This window comes from Leopardus geoffroyi, chromosome C1 (assembly GCF_018350155.1).
Source record: "Leopardus geoffroyi isolate Oge1 chromosome C1, O.geoffroyi_Oge1_pat1.0, whole genome shotgun sequence".
In the NCBI taxonomy this organism is placed as follows: domain Eukaryota; kingdom Metazoa; phylum Chordata; class Mammalia; order Carnivora; family Felidae; genus Leopardus; species Leopardus geoffroyi.
The window spans coordinates 178886594-178912483 of NC_059328.1; the positions used below are offsets into that span (position 1 = coordinate 178886594).

At 40.3% G+C, this 25890-nt stretch overlaps 1 pseudogene; it reads left to right on the plus strand.

Annotated features, from left to right (window-relative positions):
- The first annotated feature begins 17028 nt into the window (after nucleotides 1-17028).
- On the plus strand, nucleotides 17029-19478 carry LOC123596922 (annotated as a pseudogene).
- Nucleotides 19479-25890: the final 6412 nt, after the last annotated feature.

Genomic DNA, 25890 nt, shown 5'->3' on the forward strand with positions numbered 1-25890 from the left:
AGAGAAGAATGGTCAGGAATTAAGGAAGAAGAAGACCACTTTTTCTCACCAGGAAAAAACTGCCTCAAAGGAGGAAAAAGCCCATAAAATGGAGTATAACATTTTTCAGCAAAACGAAACAAAATGAATCAGCCACACATGGTATAACTGGAAGTTATTTATATCTCTTTAAATGTCTATGATCCATGTACACAGGCCAACCCCGAGAGTCATGTTTTTACAGAATATTTAGCTGAGGGTATGTCTTTGACAACTCTTTATTTGGTCATTTTAATGGCTGTTTACAAACCAAGATTGCACCGGGTGAGTCCCTGAGGATTTCTGTATTCTGTCTGCTTCAGCCTGATGGTAGCCTATCTTCTCTTATGTCTTAGCAAACTCGCTCACTGCCCTAGTTTCAGACATTTCATCTACAAGTGAACATTATGTTTTTGAAATGATAATTTCTGCTGTCCTGATTTTCCAAAGACTTTAATCTCAACAATTAAAATTAAGATTGGGATAGAAGCAATCAGAAGTATACTCTCAAGAAAGAAAATCTCCTGAATGGGGTTTAGTTAATGAAATATTTTCTTTGGTTTTGATTTTCTTACAAGAAGGGAAGAGTTCTTCCCATAATTCCTATAATCAGCGTGGGTCCTGTTTTTCAAATGTTACTGGGTATAATATATAGAATGTCAGCGGTATTCTTCATTAGTGTTTTTTATTTATTGAAGTAGTTTTAGTTGCAGAAGCAGAAAGAACACCCCATCTTGGGCTGAGATGGGACCACTTTCTGGATAGCCATTTAGAGGGGATAAGGGCACTGAAATTTTGGATAACAATCCTGCTGAGTTGCTTAAATTTGTGTTCACCTAATGTTTGCCTGGGCAGGACAGTAACAAGCATGGTTAGATCCATTTCTTAGTTTGTTTCCTATTCTTTCTTACAAAGAACAAGAAGGAAAGGGCAAGGAAGGTGGAGAAAGGCAGATATTTTACTATTAGAACGTTAATTTGCACGCTTTTCCAACAGTTAAATTTATAAAGCTGAACTATGATTTATACGATCAAATTCCAAATATTACTTGGCTTCAGAAAGTGTTGTACATTGCCGTTGCTAAAATGGCAAGAGAAGCGGGCTCAAGGTAGAATCTAATCTAGGATGAGTGATGTTCCGGTGGGCAGGTCCTCACCAGGTTTTCCCATAAGGCTTGGGGCTTCCCATAAGGCTTGGGGCCCAGAACTGTAGCACAGCATTGTTTTTTTTGTTTTGTTTTGTTTTGTTTTTATTATTTAAAAAAAAATTTTTTTCAACTTTTATTTATTTTTGGGACAGAGAGAGACAGAGCATGAACGGGGGAGGGGCAGAGAGAGAGGGAGACACAGAATCGGAAACAGGCTCCAGGCTCTGAGCCATCAGCCCAGAGCCTGACGTGGGGCTCGAACTCACGGACCGCGAGATCGTGACCTGGCTGAAGTCGGACGCTTAACCGACTGTAGCACGGCATTGTTACTGCCTTCTGGGGCTGTGGATGCTCATCAGGATCCAGTGACTACAGCGTAAATTTGGGTAGTGCTTCCAAGGTTTGGGGGATGCCCACTGCAGTGGTCTTCTATTGGAGATCGACTCTTGGGAGATGGTTGGTTGTTTTCATCTGTCTTGGGAAACCACATATCCAGACGGCTTTCGTAAATAACAAAATATTTACAAAGATCACAAGAGAATATATGTCTCTACATATACAGTTTTCTAAAACCCTGAATTGAGTAACTTAGAGGACATGTCAGGACAGACTCAGGATGTAGTGTCCTCTCATTTCTCTTGGAAAGTGACAAGCTGTCATTAGAAAGTGAACTGTTCTCTTTTATTGGTTTCTGAGAGTTGGGCTTTTTAGAGAGTTTCTGTATCTAACTAAACTTTTGGTGAAATATTTTATTCTCCCTCCCACTTTCACAAGGTAAAATATTACCTTAACTAGGTCAGCTGGTCTGTCCATGAACTGACTCTTACATGCTGAGTCCTTTTATCTTAGGGGTTGATGGGATCCAGGAACCTGGTTCTGAATGCTATGGAATGATGGAGAATCCTCAGGTATGGCACGCTCACATCCTGGATAGGGGCCTTGTGAAAATCATGGTTGTGTCTCAAGTAAAAGCTTGAGGCGACATGAAGTAAAACTGCATTTAGGGAATAGTTTTGGAAGGACTTTGTTTCACTCCCTTGTCTCTACAAGTCCTCCTCACTTTCTTTAACCATAAGAACCATGTATTTTCAGATTTGGAAGATTCTTAGAGTAGTTTATCTGATGAACACTCACTGCTTGTGGGAAAATCCCTTCTTTCTGCCTGATGATTGAGTCAGGGACTGTTAATGAGGGAGACATTAAGGGTCCTCCCCCGATTCTTTTCTCTCTTACCCCGATTCTTTTCTCTTCTCCCCCCAATTCTTTTCTTTTCTCCCCCCGATTCTTTTCTCTTCTTTTCTTCTTTCATTATTCCCATTGTGAATATATATGATGATATATAAGTATATATGATATATAAATTCCTACGTCTTCCTATACAATTCACATGAAATTCTTTTGAGAATATAATTGTTTAAGGAATTAGAATCCTCTTTAGAATTATGACAATGGGGATAGAAAACGTTGTTATTTGGTAGACTTTTATCAAGAGGAATTGACGAGAGCGGAAACAGATTAGAAACAGGGGAGAAGGGGGCGCCTGGGTGGCGCAGTCGGTTAAGCGTCCGACTTCAGCCAGGTCACGATCTCGCAGTCTGTGAGTTCGAGACCGCGTCAGGCTCTGGGCTGATGGCTCAGAGCCTGGAGCCTGTTTCTGATTCTGTGTCTCCCTCTCTCTCTGCCCCTCCCCCATTCATGCTCTGTCTCTCTCTGTCCCAAAAATAAATAAACGTTGAAAAAAAAAAAAAGAAAGAAAAGAAACAGGGGAGAAGGAAATAAAAGCATCAGAGGCATCTAGCCCCAACCTGGAAGAAAGGCAGGGTACCAGACCGTGCAGGATAGTTTGGGAGATGCAGGGTAGTTGGGGAGAAGATGCTAAATTTAGTTTTGGACACGTTGAATTAGGATTGTCAGGGGCAAACAATCCCAGATGTCAGAGGCTCAGGTTCATGAAGCAAATTTGGGAGATGTATTCGTCTCCTCTAGCTGCTGTAAAAAATTACTCCAAACTCAGTGGCATCAAGCAACACAAACTTATTCTCTTACAGCTCTAGAAGTCAGAAGTCTGAAATGGGTCTCACTAGGCCAAAATCAAGTGCTGGCAGACCTGTGGAGGAATAATCTGTTTGCTTGCTTTTTCGAGTTGCTAGATGCTACCTGCATCCTTTGTGGACCCTTCTACCGTGTTCAAAGCAAGAAGCGTAGCATCTTCAAATAGTTCTGTTACTCTCCTGTCACCCTCTTTTACTTACAAGGATCCTTGCAAATACATTGTATCCACCCAGAAGATCCACATGCTGGAAAATCCCTTTAGCCACGTAAGTGATCTATTCTTGGTTCTGGTGATTAAGACATAGGCATCTTTTGGTGGGGGGGGGGGGGTGCATTACTCTGCCTACCACCTGTGTGTTCACCTAGAGGTAGTAATTCTATTTCTTCTTTTAGAAGGGGAGGGGGGGAGGAAAGAGAGAATGAGACACACCCACACACACCCACACAGAAGGACAGAGAGAGAGACAGAGAGAGAGAGAGAGAGAGAGTAAGCCCAGAGGACTGAAAAGTAAGATTTTCTTAGTTTCTATCATCTTGTTTTCCTCTCCCATGTTCCCCTTTCTGTTCATTCTCTTCTCCGTATCAGGGCTAATTCCCTTGGAATACCATGCTTTCCTCCCCCTTTTAACCACTCTTGCGTGTCTTCTCAAACAAGACTTGAACTCTGGTGGCATTGCTCACAGAAAACAAAGTGATTTTATTTCCTTGTTTGTTCTCACCTGTGGCCTTGCAAAGCACTGGGATTTAAAAAAAAAAAAAAAAAGCCAAAGGAGAGCTTATTTTCATTTGTTTAGTCTTTGCGGTCTTTAGTCCTGTCTACTCAGCCTGAATTTTACAAAACAGCATCGTAGTTGTACTTCTGCTAAGTGAGCCACATGCAGTTCATCCTTTGCCACCACTTAAATAATGAGGAAATAATTGTGTTTTCAATACCAGGACGAAACTGCTGGGCTATTGACAAAGTCTTAATTGATTTGAAATATGAGAAAGCTCATGCCCTTCTCTGATATAATTGGCTTAGGCCCTTGGGTGCTCTACCTGGATTTAACTATTGAGAATGCTTACTGAGTGCCGACTTCCCCTCGGGCCCTCTGCTCAGTGCTGCCACACGCTTGATCTGCGAGGCAGCGCATTGCTGGCTGAGAAGCCACTTAACCCGTGGCAGCAAGGTATGTGGCTTGGGAGTCTACCTCCATTCATTTAACTATTGATTTTTTTTTTAAATTTTATGTATTTATTTAGGGAGAGCAAATGGGGGAAGGGCAGAAAGAGAGAAGAGAAAGAGAGTTCTAAGCAGGCTCCGAGATGTCAGTGCAGAGCCTGATGGGGGGCTGGAACTCACAAACTGCAAGATAATGACCTCAGCAGAAGCTGCACGCTTAACTGACTCAGCCAACCAAGGTGCCCCTGACCACGGATGTTTTTATTCTGAAGTAAACACCGGGGTGCCTGTGGTGTGCTAGACATTGTGCTAAACCCAGAGGTTGGAACACTGAAGAAACCATAGTCCGTAGTAATTAAGGTACCTTTAGTCAGTGGTTGGGGATGGAAGGGGAAAGTCCCGTAAAAAAATAGGCAGCTACATTACACCATGCAGATGAGGTGATGGGGATGGTGTGCCTAGAGTATTATGGGAACACACACAAGAGGTGCTCAATCCAGACACGGGTTCCAGGGAAGGCTTCCTATAGAAAGTAACATCTAAGATGAGTCCTGAAGGACCAGTAAGAATGAATCAGGCAAAGGGAGAGATGGGGAGAAGGCATCATGATCTTTCTGGGGAGAAGTGCTAGCAGGTACAGAAGAGGAAGCAAGAACAGTGTGGTTGAAATCCTTACTCATTTCCTTCTGTCTGAGTATCCTTGGGAAATTGCTTAACCTGTCCAAGTCTGAATCCCTTCGTCTGTGAAACGAGGCTAATCACGCCTCAGGGAATTGTCCAGGAAATGGTGGAGTTGGGATGTAACATATTGTCTAGGGATAATCTATTTCTTGGTTTTCACTTTGCCTTTTGTTTTTCGCTAGTGACATTCGTGGAGAGTGATCCTCTCTGCTCTACAAAAGAACTCAAAGCCCAAATAACAAAAATAAAATCCCAATTTAAACATGCTCTAGATTTCTTAGCTTCAATCCAGGGTATTTATTCTGACAGCTCCAATGCAATTTAGATTTAAGTGATTAACAATGATTTTAATTTATCAATCACAGTTGAAGTAGTACTCTTACCCATATGTGTGTGCATATCACACACACACACACACACACACATTTTTTTTACTAATACCTTACCATCTATTTTTCAGGACACTTGATAGAACAGATGAACACATGCCCCCGTGATTTGAAAAAGACCAGTCATGGTCCTAAAAAATAGCGTGTGTTTTCTTTGACTTCCTGTAATGTATTTTCATGGGAAGTTTTCTTCCAGGGAAACCCTGAGTTTGTTAAACTGGAGGTGCTCTTTCAGATGTTGGTTACAGTTGGGGACAGTGGGCATGAGTATGAAGGAATGAAAACTTGAATTATTTTAAGTGGGGACAGTTTAATCATGCTGGTTGATGAACGCATCCTGCAACTTAGAACAATTTGTCCTTTCTATGCAAGTCTGCATTATCATCATTTGTCATTGTTCTTGTTATAAATACATTAAGCACTTGGGGATCCTGGGCGATAGTAATATTTCCAGGGCAGGGTGTGTAAAAATTATTTATTGTTCAACAGTTAAATGAGCATCTCAAATTCATAGAAAATGGAGAGGCAGACATAGCATAGTGAGTTATGGGGCGTCAGTGAAGACGTTAAAAACAAAATACCTTTGGGGGCGCCTGGGTGGCACAGTCGGTTAAGCGTCCGACTTCAGCCAGGTCACGATCTCGCGGTCCGTGAGTTCGAGCCCCGCGTCAGGCTCTGGGCTGATGGCTCAGAGCCTGGAGCCTGTTTCCGATTCTGTGTCTCCCTCTCTCTCTGCCCCTCCCCCGTTCATGCTGTGTCTCTCTCTGTCCCAAAAATAAATAAACGTTGAAAAAAAAAATAAAACAAAAAACAAAATACCTTTGTTTAAATGTTGGTCCCACTACATAGCCCTGAAAAATTATTAGTCTCTATGCTTCAGTGTTCCCGTCTGGAAAATGGAGGTACAAACGATACTTTCCTCAAAGGATACCTAAAAGAATTAAATGAAACAATGTATTAGAAGTAATTATGTTTTATGTAGTGCTGCATGAAAGATAAATATTACTAGGTATCATTATGAAAGGTTTTTTTTTTTCAAGTTTAATTTCTGGGGGCCAAGGGCAGACCACCCCAACATGCACGGTCTCAAAGGCATGTAGATTATTTTGCGCTGAAACCAATCAAGGACCAAAAGACTCAGGAAGAAACTTTGACCTTCCCCTCCTAACTGCCTAAAAAGATTAGAAGAAGAAGTGTACCAGGAAGACAGCTATTCAGAGATTACCTTTTACCTAAGAAACTGATCTGCACAGCAGGGCACCTTGGTTTTCCAAACATCTCTCCTCACCTGCTTGCTAATGACCTTCTTCCCTTTTGTATCCCGGACTCCTACCCTGCTCCTTAGCTCTGGATGACATATATATACCTCATTTTGCCTGTCTTTGGAATTTCATGTCCGTGTGGATTCCCTGTACATATAAAACTAAGTTTGATGTTCTCTGGTTAATCTGTCTCATGTAAATTTAATTCTTAGTCCATCTAGAAGAAATTTGGACAGAGGAAATTGTTTTTCTCTGCAACAAACTCATGTTGCAACCACTGCACTAGAGCCGAGAAATAGGAGGGAATCGATGACCCTGGAAATCTTCTCCAATGACAGAATCAAAGGAAAGCAGTTGGATGTAGGCCAGAGTGGCAAAGGACACGAAACCCAAGATCTCAAGGGTCAGTTTTTGCAGGCGGGCATATCAGCCTACCTGCACAGGTCCTGCATAAACTGTTTGGATAATTATCAAAGTAATGGGACGCCAGTAAATCAGATCAAGGAAGGTCCAAGTTGGAGAGCTAGGATTCTGAATGTTGGCCTCCAACGATTTTTTCAGCTGTTGCCTTTTGAATATGATTTTATCCTAATAAGCTAATTAAATCTAAAAGTGTGAAAGTGAGTCTGAACATGGGCTTGTCTTTGACTCTTGTCTTCTTTTTTAAATAAGCACAGTTACTCTCTGTTCCTCTCTCTCTTGAGATATATTTCCCAGCTATAACACTTCAGACTAGATTGCGCAGGCTCCCTCCATTAACACTGCAACGCCTCCCATCGCTGGCGCAGGCCTGATCTGGGCACGCCTGATTAACGGGGACTCACTCCCACACAGGCAACTTGCTAGAAGATCTTCATCCCTCCCTCTGCTCTGCAGAGGGCACTGCTCAATGCCTGTGAGTAGACATGCTTAATTAAGTAAGGGTTCTTACTGTTAATAACATTCTATTTTTGATTCTGAGATGTTCTTAATTCTAATGACAATTCCACTCTTAAAAGGACCTGGACAGCAGGCCAGAAGTGCTCTTTGGTGAATTTATTAAACATTATTTAGGCTGATAACAATCTGTTTTGTAAATCAGGAGAAATTGAACAATTACCCAGATGTCCCCCGAGCAAGGGTCACATTGGGTCTGAACAGATTGCTGCTTTTTTTTTTTTTTTTTTCCCTTCAGTGCTTCATATTACCTTTCTGCCTTTAAGAGTTTGCTTGGGTGTTAAAGAGAGAATATAAACAATGAATCTATGTGACGATATGCTACATGACCCACATCTAACGCACTCTGGCTTTCCTTGAATAAAGGCTTCATGACAAGCCATTGCAGGAAACACTTCGGGGCTTTAAAAGGCTAATTAGAATTTCATTAACTTAATCATAAATTACCTCTGGCTCAGGTCTGCTTGTTACCTCTTCCCTCTCAGTTTGGATTTTGACCCATGGGTTTCCTGTTTAATGTGGCAGCTGCTTAGATCCTATGTGAAAGATAGGCTTGAAATGCATGCAGTCAAGGGGCTATCTTTCTCAGTCTGTTTGAAGTGCACCTGGAAATTGTAAGCTCAGGAGGAAGAGAAAAAGCTCAAATGCCTGCAGAGACGGCAGCTTGAAGTGTTAAATGGGCGACACTCTAAGGGAACATGGCCACATGCTGCCTCTGCACCAAGGGTGCTTTGGTCTTAAAAGAAAAAAAAATCAGATCTCATTTAAAAAGACTGCATGTGGTTTCCTCCCCCGATCTAAGTTTCAAGATTCACTTAGAATGAAAATCAGGCAACAGCAAAAAAAATCAAAGTTTAAAATGTCACACATAAACTCATCAGTTTATGGAAATGGAAAAATACTGAGGAAGGTACATCTGGAATGTAGTCCAATAGCTCTGAGAGCGATGTGCTGCTCAAAGGCATGAATCCTGTATCACTTAAGACAATCTGCTGGCTGCTCTAAGTCTGACAGTTCATGGCACGTTGTAAATTCACCTGAATCTGATTTATGTGCATGCAAACACCGTAATGAGAAGAATTACTATGACCGTTAGTGGTGGATTCTATACGAACGGATGCCAAGGTGTTGGCCGATTGTTGGTGCCATGCCAAACTTGTTTCTTCCTTGTATGTATTCTTTCAAATCACAGATTGATTTGATTGAGGGGCAATTATAAATGATTATGGAAGAGTTTTGTTTTGTTTTGAATGTGGATAGATCATTCTGTACTTTAAACTGTTCAGGGTTTTATTTTTTTTTAAGTTTATTTTGAGAGAGAGAGAGAGAATGCATGAGTGAGGGAGGGGCCGAGAGAGAGGGAGAGAGAGAAACTTAATTAGGCTACGCACTACACTGTCAGCCCAGAGCCCAACCCAGGGCTTTCTCCCTGGGATCTCGAACCCTGAGATCATGACCTGAGCTGAAATCAAGAGTTGGAAGCTTAACCGACTGAGCCACCAAGGTGCCCCTAAATTGTTCAGGGTCTTAATTGGAAAGATGTAGGGTATCTCACCTTGTTTGGTTTGATCTGGTTTTCCGTGCATCCAAGGGTACTAGAGGACTGATACTGGTTATAAGATTGCATTGATATCTCTCTATACATCACCTTTTTAAAATACATCGCCTTTTAAAATACAATTGTTATTATTTTTGAAGTTGTTGGTGTGAGTAGCTGGAATCTTTCATAGATTTTTTAAAATTTCTTTTCAGCCTTCCGATTTTGATGACTTCAGTTGGAATTCTAATTGTGCTTAATTTCTGCCTCTTTACCCATCCGGTGAACGTCATGGACTTAGACCATGTTCTGAAGCTGTTTGGTTTCTCTAGTTCCTGAAGGAAAAGTCCATCTATGTTTATGGCTTTTTGCCGACGTTATGGGAAGGGATTCTTTAAAAACGAAGCCTTTTCAAGAAAACTTTAATGCTCGTTGAGAAACACATAGCTTATTTTAGCTTTGGAAGACTGGAGGGAAATCTTGCTGTGATCTTCTAGATACACAACCCAGACCAGAATGCTGACTGCCACCTGGCCATCTCTGGAGTGTTTTCTTTTTCAGGGCCACATAAGTTCCTGCTCAAGATAGGGGAGAGAGTCTATCGCTTCCAGTCCTAACAAGGCCTGAGATCACTTCTTGTCATAGTTGTACAAAACTAATGGTGAGACTCAATATCAGGTGCTCGTTCTCCTTCTGCGATATTGCCCTAATAGGTCCAGCTAAACCCTGAGGGCAGAAACGTTTTTCTTCTTATGTTAAGCATAGCTAGGCAAGAAGAGCAATGATCTAGGGGCCTCAGACAAAGAAAAAAAAGAATAGGATGATTGGCATTCCAAGTACAATTAGGACAATAAGTGCAGAATTGAACTTTCAATCAAACATTCAAAACCCAAATTTATAGCAAGTGCCCACTACATACAAGGTACGATGTGAGGTATTGTATTGTCAGAAAAAATTGAGGAAGAATACTGAAATGGGCCAGAAACAGAAAAGAAAAAGGAAAAGAAAAAAAAAAAAAAAAAACCCAGGAATTTTGAATGTCTTGTCTAGCATGACCTTCTGGGTTATCTCTGATTTTCATTGTCTTTTGGCTATTTTAGCAACTCTCTAAGTTGTAGAGAATTGATAATAATGTAAATAATAATGTAATACCGGTCTTGTCCATGGAAATTTAAGTTAATTGTGTCTGGTGGAAAGAAATTGATTATAACCCTGTGAATATACCTGTTTGGCATCCCGTTGTGAATTTATTTCAGAATTCCTTATCTGATTACATATATGTATGGTCCTTTAAATTCTCCTCTGGACAGGTTGTAACATCTTACTGGTCCCCTCATTAATTATCGAGTTAAAATCTTTGACGGGTTTATTTTATATTTGTATGAGGATCAGATTATACCCTCTTTTAAACAGTCTCTTTAGCAGTTTGACAATAAAAAATGTGATTGATACTTGCTCTTAAATTGTTTGGTTTTTAATTGTAGAGATAAGACATAACCACAAGTCGACGGGCAATTCTGACCTCTCTAAGTCGATGGGGTTGGTGTTACTATATATTTTCAGGGTGAATTGTACTGATCAATAACTATTTGCACTTACCATTCTTTCATTCCCTTTAACTAGTTGATTTGCAAGTCAGAAAATTCATGTGAAAAGATAAAAGAGTAAAATTCCAGGCCGCTATAGCCACAGGGCTTAAAAAAAATTTTTTTTTGATGAGACTTATTTTTCCCATGATCAAAATAAGAATTTTATTAATATTTAGAAAATAATAAATCACAGGAAAAACGGGAAATCATAGAAAAGCAAGGAGACTAAAACAATAACCCACACCGCACCGAGCAATGCAAACATTTTGGTATATTTTCATCTGGAGTTTCTACGCTTAGTTGTGTCATTGTTCGTCTTTGTTTTTAGTTTTGTTTGGTTGTCTGGTTTGTTTCTCTTGCACAGTGTGTGTTGGTCGAATAATATCCTTGCCCAAACCCAGCCCGAAGGTATCCACATCTTACTTCTAATATGTGAAATTACATGACAAAGGGGAATTAAAACCGCAGATGTAATTGAGTTGCCAATCAGCAGACCTTAAAGAAGGTAGACTCTCCTAGATTATTTAAGTGTGCCCAATGCGGGTCCTTAAAAGTAGAAGAAGGGGGCAGAAAAGAAGGCCAGAAAAATGGTAGCTTACTGGAGAAGAGGACCCTGTGCCAAGGCCTGCAGATGGCCTCTAGAAGCTGGAAAAAGCAGGGAATGGATCCTCCCCTGGAACACCCCGGAGGAATGCAGTCCTGCAGATGCCTTGAGTGGAGGCCACGGAGATGCATCTCAGGCATTCGACCTCTCCAACTGAGATAATCCACTCATATTGTCTAAGCCGTTAAATTCATGGTGACTTTTTACAGCAGCAATGGGAAGTTAATACAGTATGCACACCCAGATTTTAAAATTTCTTATGTTATATCCGATGTTATAATACACACCTACATGTTGTTTTCAACTTTTGCAAACAAATTTGTAACGGATACCTCATAGTTTATTTAATCATTCTTTTATTGTTGGCTATTTAGAATATTTCTATTTTTTTCTATTACAATGAATTTTTACTAGTGTCTTTGGGCGTAAAGGTTTTTGTATACTTTAAATTTATTTCTCTAGGGTACATTCACGAAAATGGAATTAATGTGTTAAAGTGTAGCAGCATTTTTAGGGCATGATGGTTGTGAGGAAAGGGGGAGGAAGATCTCAGAATTCACATTTTGGAATCTCGTATTTTATCAAAGTGACTCGAAAGGACTGAGTAAATAGACCCCTGCCTCCTTTACCAATTCCCTCAGTTACCCACGGAGGTGATAACCCAAAAAGCAAGAATCAGGCAAATTCTGAAAATCTGGGTGACCGTCTTATGGATGACTCAGGTGTGGACAGCTGTAGAGTGACATCATTAACCTGGGAAACAGGTAACTGATGGAAGGTCCAGAGTTTAGTAGAGCTTCTGGTTGAAACCACATCTCCTTCAAATACATTTAAGAGTGACAATTTATGGGGCGCCTGGGTGGCGCAGTCGGTTAAGCGTCCGACTTCAGCCAGGTCACGATCTCGCGGTCCGTGAGTTCGAGCCCCACGTCGGGCTCTGGGCTGATGGCTCAGAGCCTGGAGCCTGTTTCCGATTCTGTGTCTCCCTCTCTCTCTGCCCCTCCCCCGTTCATGCTCTGTCTCTCTCTGTCCCAAAAATAAATAAACGTTGAAAAAAAAAAAAAAGAGTGACAATTTATGCACGTAGGACCTGTAGAGGACAGTGGCCATCTTGGGATGGGGCCTCACAGGGCAATCAGCACAATTTTCAAAGTACAAGAAGGTATTTTGAGGAGGGAGAAGAAATGCTTCATTTGGTGCCATGGTTCAGGTGCTTGCTAATTCTTAGCAAAAGAGAATTTGAAATATGTGTTGGGACCACTTCTATTATTTTGAATATGCTATTTGTAATCAGCTGCATGATCACCAACCTGTTGATCTTCTTCTTTAGGGCAGGCTGAGTGATTCCCAATAAAACTTGTTGTTATCTTCCTGAGGGTTACAATAATGAATATCTTCAGGTATCTTTATTTGTTTTTTATTTTTTGAATTTTTTACTTATTCTTATTATGTTTTTAAATTTAAATCCAAGCTAGGTAACATATAATGTAAGAATGATTTCAGGAATAGAATTTAATGATTCATCACTTACATGGAACACTCAGTGCTCATCCCGACAAGTGTAATGCCCCTTGGTCATCTAGCCGATCCCTCTACCCAACACCCTTCCATCAACCCTCAGTTTGTTATTTTTCCTGCCTTTCCCCTATGTTCATCTGTTTTGTATCTTAAATTCCACATGTGAGTGAAGTCATATGATGTTTGTTTTTCTCTGACTGACTTATTTCGCTTAGCATAACGCCCTCCAGTTCCATCCATGTAGTTGCAAATGGCAAGATTTCATTCTTTTTGATCACTGAGTAATATTCCATCGCATATACATACCACATCTTTTTTGTCCATTCATCCATCAATGGACATTTGGGCTCTTTCCATTCTTTGGTTATTGTAGATAGTGCTGCTGTAAACATTGGGAGGCACATGCCCCTTCGAAACAGCATACCTGTGTCCCTTGGATAAATGCTTAGTAGTGCAATTGCTGGGTCATAGGGTAGTTCTAGTTTTAATTTTTTTCTGGAAATTCCATACTATTTTCCAGAGTGTCTCATCAGTTTGCATTCCCACCAGCAGTGCAAAAGTGTTCCTCTTTCTCCACATCCTCACCAACATCTGTTGTTTCCTGAGTTATTAATTTTAGCTATTCTGACTGGTGTGAGGTGATATCTCATTGTGGTTTTGATTTCTATTTCCCTGATGATGAGAGGCGAGAATTTTTTCATGTGTCTGTTAGCCATCTGGATGTCTTCTTTGGAAAAGTGTCTAGTCATGTCTTCTGCCCATTTCTTCCCTGGATTATTTGTTTTGGGGTGTTGATTTTGATAACTTCTTTATACATTTGAGATACTAACCCTTTATCTGATATGTCATTTGCAAATACCTTCCCCCCTTCCATTGGTTGATTTTTAGTTTTGCTGATTGTTCCCTTTTCTGTGTAAAAGCTTTTCGTCTTGATGAGGTCCCAACAGTTCATTTTTGCTTTTGTTTCCTTTGCCTCTAGAGACATATCAAGTAGGAAGTTGCTGCGACTTATTTTTTTTTAATTTTCCAGATATTTTTATAGCTAGGTATCTTGTCAAAGTTGACACACTTGAGAACTGTATTCAAAATTCCTGCCTCAGACTATGCAGGCCAGGTAAATAATGACTTCTGCCTCTTCCTTCCCCCAAACCCATATGGAATACTGCCTTTGTCTGGTTGTGCTACACAACACGCGGTCGCATCTGACTTTGTGCTCTCAGAGGCTAGTCCTTGAACAAGGGTAAAATGATGCAACCAGCTGGAAAAAGAAAGAATAAAAAAGAATGTGAAATCTTTCAATTAGCTATTTCTTGGGTTCCCTAGATAACTAGCAGAAAGGAGAATTTAAGCTCTTTTTTTTTTAATTTTTTTTTTCAACGTTTATTTATTTTTGGGACAGAGAGAGACAGAGCATGAATGGGGGAGGGGCAGAGAGAGAGGGAGACACAGAATCGGAAACAGGCTCCAGGCTCTGAGCCATCAGCCCAGAGCCCGACGCGGGGCTCGAACTCACGGACCGCGAGATCATGACCTGGCTGAAGTCGGAGGCTTAACCGACTGCGCCACCCAGGCGCCCCAAAACTCTTAAGCCAATCTTAGTGAAATAAAGAAGCTTTGATTCTTAGATAGTCAGGGAAAAGTGAAACTGGGGAAAATAAGAGAACTCAAAGGTCCAAGCATTATGTTAATTATTATATGTTAATGTTTCCATTTAGTGAAACTTTCTCAGCTCTCAATTCCTTCTCTCTACTTATTTTACAGATAATTTCACTTCACGTGCCATGAGAAGGTAGATCAGGACGGGCTGGAGTACTCATTAGAGTGTTTATGGACTGAGAGGTGCTCCCACAGGAGACATCCTTCCAGGAATGATGCTCAGCATGAAACAGCAGGAAGACCACCGAGAGGAAAATGTGTCATTCCGGGATGGAGCTGGACCTTAACTCTGCTGTGAACTGGAATAAAATTAGAAAAGGAGGGCATTATTGTTGACCTAGAAAGACTTATGTAAGGTTATAATTTCATTAGAATATCTTTTTTTTTTTTTTTTCCCTTGAGCGAGTTCACTTTTATATGGGACCACAAGGGGGATGGGGCCATTATAGGTGTTCATTTAAACAACTGGGAGTAATAAGGAAGAACACTGAATAAAATGGCACCAGTTTCTCAGGAGCTAGCCAGCAGTGGCTCTGTTTTATTTTTCCAGGGTAGAGACATTTGCTTAGAATGAAATGGATTTCAAAATAATCACTTTCATCCTAAATGAGTCTACCCAGGAAGAAAAAGCTATTAAGCCATCAATGCAGCCTCCTCCCTGTTCTTCACCTAGGTATTAAAACAAAATGTTTGCAGACCAAGGACCTCATTTTCAAGAGAGGCCTGTAGGCCAACAATCTTGCTTATGGAGCCTTAATTTGCAAACATGTTCCAAATATTTACCTAAAAACTTAAATTCTTAGCATATCAATTGTTCCGAGATGAGGTATTGAGGACCCTGATGCCACGTAAAAAAGCAGACTATAAAGCCACTTTGGAGTTTCGAATTTGTAAAAAAAAGATCCCAGCATCTGAATCAGTAGTTGTTTCAACATTCAACTGGGTGAATAAATTAAGTATTCTAATTCCTCTTTCTTGCTTTGCATATGTAAATATGGTGTTTTGTACTTTTAGAATTGTTTAGATAATTAGAGAGCTGGCTTCTGAGCTCAAAAATCAAATCTCTCAAGGCACATTTGGCTGAGAAAAGAGTGGGACAACTGGTTTCATCCTTGCTTTTTTGGGTTATGAGAAAAAGACAGTTTTTTTGGTCAACTTCAGTTATTTTGCTGCCTGCCTCTCCGAGTGAATTGGCAGTTTGTGTGCGGAAATTGACGAATCAGAGAGAAAACTAAATGGGCACGTTTTAAACAAGGGAGTGAGATTAATACAGAAAGATGTCCAGCAGCGTGTAGGTGCCAAACACGTATGCTACTGGGCAGTTTCAGGGGGCTTTGCGCTTCAGGGGAAGCTTAGGTCAAGGACGGATTCGTTCACTGATTTATTCCATAAATATCTACTGGTGACCAGCGGTGTGACCGTCAGTCTGCTAGGTGCTGGAGGTTCAGGAGTGAACCAGGTGGGCGAAACTCAGACCCAGCTGGAGAGGACCCAGAGAGAGGATCACCTTGAGGCCAGGAGAGTGCAGGGGTAGCACTAACCACTAGGGAAGCCCAGTTCTTAGTTTCTGTTTCATTGGCTCCCTATACCAGGCAGGTGTCTGAAAAAGTCTCCAGAACCTTGTAGATACCTCATATGTTCCCTGGACCTAGCAAGGCAAGGGTTGGGGCTGAAGACCATACTCCAGAGATTTGTCCTTTTGAATATATTTTGAGGATCCAGGTCTGGAGTATCTCAAGCAGGGTTAGACCATTCATACAAATTGCTAACTGTTTTTTTTTTTTTTTTTAGCTTCTTCTAGCTTCCAGAACCGAAGAGACTATGGAGGCAAAGTATCCAAAGACTCTGCCCTCGTGTAGTTTCGAGGCTAGTGAGAGAGGCAGACATAAATAATAGAAGAGACAATAATATGATTACAAACTGAGATTGGAAGTCCAAGGCTCTGCAAGAGCACAGGATGGGGGGCGGGGCTCTTTTCGTCAGTGCTGGGATCTGAGGGGAGAGGAGAATGTTGGAGGGGAATGGGAGGGAGAGGCTCATTCCAGAAAGTGATCAGTCTGTGAGAATATCTGGGACTGGGGAGGAAGAAGGCCATTTTGGCTGGACTACAGAGAGTGTCGAGAGTAGCAAGAGTGATAAGATTATAGGCAGGGTAGTCGAGAAAGGCAGGTACAAAGAGACAGAGAGAGAGAATCCTCTGGTGGTTTCTACCAAATTCAGAGAGACACTCTCTGCTTCTAGTCTAAAGAGTGGGGCGGAGGGTGGGAGGAAGCATTAGATAAATGTTTTTCGAAGTTAGGCTAACATTAGACAAATTTACGGAATGAGAGTAGTTTGTTATAACATTCTAAGTTCAAATGAAGTAACACGCTATCATGAAATACCAATGCACCATTGGTTTCCCCACATCCAGTTACTTTCTCTATTTCATGAGCATAAGGAGTGATTAGATAATGTATTTCTTACAATTTAGCACAATGCGGGCCTGGAGTATGCACTAAAAAAATTGCTGGTAAATTAAGACTAGTTTAATCACCATAATTACTACCCTATAGACTACAACCAAATGAAGACCTTACATACGTGATGGAAATCTAAGCACAGGGATGGAGGAGACAAATGGGGGTCATAACTGCATAACTTACATGTGCATCTCAAAAGATGAGTTGCCTAAGTCCTGGAGAACACTTTTTTTTCTTTTTTCTTTTGTAACTCTTGCATTTATTTCTACTCATTCTCTAATTCCCCCCAAATTCCCATTACATGTCATAATATTTTAGGAAGATATTGCAGAGTTATTTTTTTCATAACTTATCATAAAGCTTCACTAATTCAAATTTATGATGACCTTTATATCTATCTATCTATCTATCTATCTATCTATATCTAATTTATTGTCAAGTTAGCTAACATACAGTGTATATGGTGTGCTCTTGGTTTTGGGGGTAGACTCCCATGATTCGTCGCTTACATACAACACCCAGCGCTCATCCCAACAAGTGCCCTTCTCAATGCCTATCACCCATTTCCCGCCCCCTCCCCCATCAACTCTCAGTTTGTTCTCTGTATTTAAGAATCTCTTATGGGTTGCCTCCCTCTCTGTTTGAAACTATTTTTTCCCCTTCCCTCCCCCCATGGTCTTCTGCGAAGTTTCTCAAGTTCCACTTATGAGGGAAAACATATGATATCCGTCTTTCTCTGACTGACTTATTTCACTTAGCATAATACCCTCCAGTTCTATCCACGTTGTTGCAAATGGCAGGACTTCATTCTTTGTCATTGCCAAGTAGTATTTCATTGTATATATGAACCACGTCTTCTTTATCTATTTATCGGTTGATGGAAATTTGGGCTTTTTCCATAATTTGGCTATTGTTGAGAGTGCTGCTGTAAACACTGGGGTACATGTGCCCCTATGCATCAGCACTCCTGTATCCTTTGCATAAATTCCTAGTAGCACTATTGCTGGGTCATAGGGTAGTTCTATTTTTAATTTTTTGAGGAACCTCCACACTGTTTTCCAGAGTAGCTGCACCAGTTTGCATTCCCACCAACAGTGTAAGAGGGTTCCCATTTCTCCACATCTTCACCAACATCTGTTGTTTCCTGACTTGTTAATTTTAGCCACTCTGACCGGTGTGAGGTGGTATCTCAATGTGGTTTTGCTTTGTATTTCCTTGGTGATGACTGATGTTGAGCATCTCTTCATGTGTCTGTTGGCCATCTGGATGTCTTCTTTGGAAAAGTGTCTATTAATGTCTTCTGCCCATTTCTTCACTGGATTATTTGTTTTTCGGGTGTTGAGTTTGGTAAGTTCTTTGTAGATTTTGTATACTAACCCTTTAACCGATATGTCATTTACAAATATCTTCTCCCATTCTGTTAGTTGCCTTTTAGTTTTCTTGATTGTTTCCTTTGCAGTGCTTTGTATTTTGATGAGGTCTCCCAATAGTTCATTTTTGCTTTTACTTCCCTTGCCTTTGGAGATGTGTCGAGCAAGAAATTGCTGCAGTTGAGGTCAACGAGGTTGTTACCTGTTTCCTCCTCTAGGGTTTTGATGGTTTCCTGTCTCACATGTAGGTCTTTCATTTATTTTGAGTTTATTTTTGTGTATGGTGTGAGAAAGGGGTCCAGTTTCATTCTTCTGCATTTTGCCCTCCAGTTCTCCCAGCACGATTTGCTAAAGAGACTGTCTTTTTTCCAGTGGCTACTCTTTCCTGCTTTGCCAAAGATTAGCTGGCCCTACATGTGTGGGTCCAATTCCACGTTCTCTATTCTATTCCATTGGTCTATGTGTCTGTTCTTGTGCCAATACCATACTGTCTTGATGATTACAGCCTTGTAGTAAAGGCTAAAGTCCGGGATTGTGATGCCTCCTGCTTTTGTTTTCTTTTCCTACATAACTTTGGCTATTCAGGGTCTTTTGTGGTTCCACAGAAATTTTAGGATTGTTTGTTCTAGCTTTGAGAAGAATGCTGGTGCAATTTTGATTGGGATTGACCAGGGAACAAGGTCATGAAAAGAGGAGGACTTGGCGTGGTGCTGTCGTTTCTACAGTCTGGGGTCTCTGCGCCTTTCACAGAACTTCCAACAGTGCTGTGTTGGGACAGAGCATCCAGAAGTTCACAACCTCTGTGGTCCATAGGAGCCACCATGAGGAGGGCCCAGGGAAGAATTTGCCGTTTTCAGTGGAAAACAAGTGGCGGTTACTAATTATGATGACTATGTACTTTGGCTCTGGATTTGCTGCACCTTTTTTTTATAGTAAGGCACCAACTGCTGAAGAAATAAGGATGTTTTAATTAATCCATTAAACAGATGTGAAAAGGAGCATTTTAAGAGGTGCAGTCTCTTTGAAAAATGGATCAAAGTCTTGAATTCCGCATACTCAATATGTTTGTAAATAAACTTACGACATGAAAAAAAATGTAAAAATATTCTCTGATCATGGACTGGAAGAATAAATATTGTTAAAATGTCAATACTATCCAAAGCAATTTACACATTCAATGCAATTTTTTTTTTTTTAAGAATTACTGGAATTTTGGGATAGTTCAGAAGCATTTTTTTTTTTTTTTTTTTTTTTTTTTTTCAACGTTTATTAATTTTTGGGACAGAGAGAGACAGAGCATGAATGGGGGAGGGGCAGACAGAGAGGGAGACACAGAATCGGAAACAGGCTCCAGGCTCTGAGCCATCAGCCCAGAGCCTGACGCGGGGCTCGAACTCACGGACCGCGAGATCGTGACCTGGCTGAAGTCGGACGCTTAACCGACTGCGCCACCCAGGCGCCCCTGGAAGCATTTTTTGATGTTAAACCCTAAGACTTTATGATTGTAAGAATTTTGTCTGCATGATTTACCTTCAAAAGGTGCATCTCATCTGAAAAACACTTCAAAGTCACTAAAGAGGTGCTCCTACACATTCTCTTTTTTAAAAATTGTTTTTAACGTTTATTTATTATTATTGAGAGACAGAGAGACACAGAGTGTGAGCAGGGGAGGGGTAGAGAGAGGGGGAGAACAGAATCTGAAGTAGGCTCCAGGCTCTGAGCTGTCAGCACAGAGCCTGACGTGGGGGCTCAAACTCACAAACTACGAGATCATGACCTGAGCCGAAGTCAGTCGCCTAGCCAACTGAGCCACCCAGGCACCCTTCCTACACATTCTTATGTTCCAGTCGCAAGGCCAGTGTTCTGACTTAATGAATCCCTTCCTGGTTTGGGTTGAATTGAAAATTTTTATTTATTTTATTTGGATTTAAAATAGCAGTTTTCAAATAACAGTCCATACCAACCTGGAAGTACATAAGACATTGCGGAAGCTACAAGGTCAAGGAAACCTTTAAGGGAATCAATTTCCTGATCCTCAGTCTCCACATTGCCTCTTTCCTAAAACGAATCTCCCAGAGAGAATGGCTGTGGTAAGCCAGTTATCCTTCTTCACTGCCCTTCACGATCACTCTCCTTTATTCTATAAAGAAAAGCATGCGTCTGACCCATCTCTAATCTTATTGTATTGCAGAACAGTGATATTTGAGACTGCCTGGCTCCTGAGGAAGGCTTCTGTAAGAGAGAAGCAGAGCAGACTTTGATAAGAATTACAGATGCATGCTGCAGCCTATTTCCACATTATTTCAGCAACAAACTCATGTCTTCCTGTCTCAGTTTACTTCACAATGAATTTGAATTTATAGGAGATGTAAGACATAGATGTGATTTCATGTGTTCATTAAAATAAGCAAGGAAATCAGACATTTTTTGTTAGAAAGCAAGTTTGATTTGGTAGATTGGTTTGACAGTGAGGACAACCTTTGCCAATTAGTTCTATGGCAGACATTTTCTATAAATTTAAGAAGTTAAATTTTGACTCCATAGTTTTGACAAATAGATGTTTAAAGCATGTGTCAATGTAAAATATGTAGGTAAATACGTCCTCTGCAATAAACTTACAGTAAAAGTTCTAGAAGTCAACTGAAAAATATGAGAAGGGATACACTGCTTCTCAAAAGCTCATGGATTGAAAATAATTAGCTGATAATAAGAAGAGAATGTGTGGCAGCCCAAGGAATGAAAGTTTTCCAGACTTCTCACTAGGAAGATGATTTAGCGCTAAGTACTTTAAACATTAAGTAAACAGGTTTCTTGGAGAATGATAATGTGTGTGTGTGTGTGTGTGTGTGTGTGTATTTCTCACAGTTGTTCAGGGGACAAATGATGGATTCATTGAGTTGTTTTATTGACACTCTTCTCTTCTTTTAGGGGAACACAGGCTATCTTCTGCAAAGTTGTCTTCCAGGTGTTGAGAAACATCTGTCATTTCAATTTTTAGACGCTCTGAAGTCAGACCAAGAGAATAGTGTTTTAACTCTGGATATACCAGTCAAAGGTCTATTTTCTCCCTATAAAAGTGTTTGCGGTAGAAAAATTTGAAAATATCAAAAAGGATAAGGAAAATACAATTAGCAATGTATTTCCACTTAGTTGTATATCCTTCTATGCATTTCTCTATGTATAGAAATTACTTTCTTTTTTTTTACCATTGGAATCTATTACTGTTGATAACTATTTTTAAATTTCATCAATACATCTGATCATTTCCCCATTTTGTTAAATGTGATTCTACATTATTTCTACATTATTTCTACAATATTCTACATTATTTCTAATGATTGAATAGTATTCCATTGGAGGGAGGTACCATAATTAATTATACATTTCTCAGACTTGAGTAAATATATGGATCCTTTTCAAAAGAAAAATAAATTCTCATGCTCCCCTCAGGGTTGACTTAGATTATTTTTATTATGTTGTTAGTCATCTATGAAGAAATATAAAACTAGGATTAAGCCTTCATGATCCTCACTTGCGAACACCTATAAACCCAACACAAATTTACATTTAAATTTAGATATAAAATCAATATAATTAAAATGCCAACAGTCATTTAAGGGGATAGTTGATGTTTAATAGTAGGATGATAAATGTTTTATATTTTCTTTCTTGACATGGTTCATTTGATTTTGAGCCTGATGGACCATCATCTGAATCATCTTGATTATCATCATCGTTATTTTTCCTTCTAATAATAAACCTATTTTAAACCAGAGATCTATTATTATCATGGGCCAATCAATTTAATGGTACACCTCAAAATATGATATCAACAAAAGTTTAAACAAAAATTCTTTGCTACTACACTTATTCCTGTTATACACAAAGAGAGCTCCTCACAGTGTGAGTGTGATAGTGACGGCTGTTTGCCAGGTGATAACCAGCCCTCCCACCTTTCCTCTCAGAACTGCCCCGCCATCTTTGTTCTTAGAGTACTCCATGGAGTTAGCCTTCACTGTCACTACCAATGTGACTGTAAAACGAACACACACTTGGACACTGAAATCATAGCTTAGCTGTGAGTTATAAGTTAGTCTACCAGATGGTCCAGAATATCTTTACATTGACATTTTTTAGATTACCACCAAAATAAAAACACAAGATTTAAAAAAAAAACTTCTTTCATAACTCAGACCCTCGAATATAAAGCTTTTGGAAACCTAAGTTGGCCATATTCTCTATTGCTTGATATCTGGTATATTCTTTTTGTGTTTGCTGCTATAACAAATTACTACAAACTTCGTGTTTTAAAAGAACACAATTTTTTAAATCTTGTAATATTAGACATCAAAAGTCTTAAAATTATGGTGTCAGCTCAGCTATATTCCTTTTGCAAGCTCTGGAGAAAAGTCTGTTTGCCGGGCTTTTCCAGCTTCTAGAGATCACCACTTTCCTCAGTTCATGGCTCCTTCCTCTATTTTCAAAGAGCATCACTCCAACCCCTGCATTCATTACCCCATTACCTTCTATATCATTGGCTCAATTTGCCTCCCTTTTATAAGGTATCCCATGATTACACTGGGCTCATTCAGATAGTCCAGGATAATCTCAAGATCCTTAGTCATATCTGCAAAATCTTTCTCACCATGTGCAGTAACATATTCAGAGGTTCTGGGAATAAAGACACGGACATCTTTGGGAAAGACATTATACAGCCTACCATATCTGAATACTAAAAACTGTCATCAGAAATGATTATTCTTTCAGGATAAACTTCTAGTGTTGTAATGTGTAAACCACAGAGTACGTATTTTTTTTTAAGGGCTTTCCAATGCCAAGTTACCCTCTGGAACGGTTGTACCAAATTGCACTCATGAAAACAGTGTGTAGAGTAACTGTTCCTGTTCCTTGACCACAATGGGTATTATTATTTGTTAAAAATCCTTTGCTATTTAGTAAGAAAGAAATTTGTTAACAACAAAATTAAAATTTTATTTTAAGGTGATTTGAGGTTAAATATTTTGATGACATTGGACCTTTTAAAATATATTTCCTGGTCATGTGTACAAAGGAAAAACACTTCAGGGGATAATTTTGTTAAGGATATATTGCTTTTGGGCTTAACTTTGTTGTATAGAAACCACCTAACCCGTAAGTGGTACCTTTCTGAAATTGCAGCATCGGGAAGAAAACGTAGAATGCCTTTGAGTTGAAGTTTACATCTTAGAATGTTTAGGAGAGGGAGGTAACTGTTTAGATAAATTCAAGGATGATTATGTTCAAGAGGTACTTAATTCGGGCCAGTGTGGCTCATGTAGAGAGTCGTTATGGCCTTTTACCTGGGATAGCCTGGTCCTACGTGGGTGCATGTCAGAGCTGCAGGGGGTCACTTGTTGCTGTCGCACTGGGGTGTGGTCTCCTCTGCAGGAAAGCATCTTGTGATGCAGTCGCATCATTGCTCGGTCAGAACTGGCTCTTTTGTCGGAGAACAATTATTGCATCATAATTAGAAAAATGAGAGCGTCACAAAAACTTTGTAAGTAGATGGACATTTGAAGGATTTTTGTAAGTGGTTATAATGCACAACTCCTGCTTGCTTATTGAATAAAAATTTTAAATTCAGATAAGCCAAATAAAAGAAGACAGAGACAAGTCAGGATGAAGAAGCACTATTTCCTAAAGCCTTTATTCTCAGGATGGTTGAGAAGTCAGAAGCCTGGGATGTTACATAACAGAGGGCCTGGAATGGTAAGACTGAACACATAAAATGTGCAGGGTTTTAGAGCTTGTTAGATTAAAAAAAATTTTTTTTGAATGTTTATTTATTTTTGAGAAAGAGAGAGAGAGATAGAGCATGAGCAGGGGAGGGGCAGAGAGAGAGGGAAACACAGAATCCGCAGCAGGCTGCAGGCTCCGAGCGGTCAGCACAGCCTGAGCAGAGCATCAAACTCGTGAACTGTGAGATCATGACCTAAGCCGAAGTCGGACACTTAACCGACTGAGCCACCCAGGGTCCCCAGAGCTTGCTAGATTTTATTCGCTTATACAGACTCTGTTCTTTCTCCCTCCAAACTTGTTGCTGAGTTAGGAAGATGCGCACAACACAGGCACGTAACCCTAAGGAAACCATGCTAAAAATAGTGCTCTCAGAGTCTTGGGAGCCAACGGTATCCTTTCTTTCTTGCCGAGGCCCACTGGAGCTTTGCTTTCCTTAAAGAAGCCAAGTGTCAGTGGTTTTCTTCCTTTGAGATCTCCAGGAGGAGGCTGTTTTTAGCTGAGAGCTGCTGCTTTGCCTATCACTGCAGTGCTGTGTAGGATGCCTGGTAGAGAAGGCAGCTGGGGAGGAGGAAGTCAGAAAGTGAATGTGTGTCAGGAGGAAGCTCTGGAATAAAAAAGGAATGTGCTAGGACTTACGCACTCAGCAAATGCAGCTTTTAGGCGTAGCGGACCAGGATGCCTTTGGCAGTAACAAGCTTTCTGGGCTCTTTCATTTGTTTGGTGTGCTAGGAAGATCTGATTTATTTGTGCCATTGCAATGATATTGTTAGGTTAAAAAATATGTTTTCTGGTGCATAGTAATTAACAACAGTAGCTGCACACTAGAATATTCCAGGACTTAAGGAATGCTGGGCATTTTATCAGCTGCAGCCAGCAGATGGTGATAGCGTACCATGAAAAAGCAAATAAATTGGGCTTGGTGATGCTGGGAGGTTCAGGTTTGTTTTGCTTTGTTATTTAAGCTCGACCATACCCATCTATATATTCTGTGGGCACAGAGTGTTTGAGCCCAGTCTAATCTTAAACTTGTTTTATGGTGATATCATTATTTTTTACTGCTACAAATTAACTGTCGGTTTCAATCTACCCCATGTTTCAGCTGCCTTCGGGGATCATCTTGTCAGTTATGCAGCTTTCCAATTTTATGGCTGAGATCAAGAATGATTCCTTAAAGGCACATGGGAAACAATATGTCTTTAGAATGAAATGTGGAAAAGTTGACGTGAGCTTTGCTACGTGGCCAGTGTTGTAGGTATGCAGGAAAAATAGGTGAGGGCAAACCACTAAGGCCCCGATTTAGTTTGAAATGCGAGTGTCTTGACATTGACTCAGGTGCTATCATTCATGCAAGTATCGACAGTGACCTGTCAATGGAGTGAAATGGAGCTAGACTGAGTTCCAATATTATCTTGTGGAGTTACGTTCAAACACGTGAAAATGCAAAGAGGGACTTTTGGGCCACCCAAGTTCCAGGTCCATAGGAAATTCTTTCACTAGGACATAAAGTATCACACAAAGTCATCCTTCCTTCTCCTTTGCATCTAAGGCTTATGGAGTGCCTACCAGGTGCCTGCTCTTGTTGTAGGTGCTGTAAAGTCCTTGTGAACTTTCTGGGCAAAAACTTGATTGCTGCCTCATCTTTTCTTGAAGCGTGAGGGCAAAAAGGAATGAAGATTCTCTTTATAGGGCTGGCAGAGGACCACTGATTGATGTGAAACTTGAAGGAGAG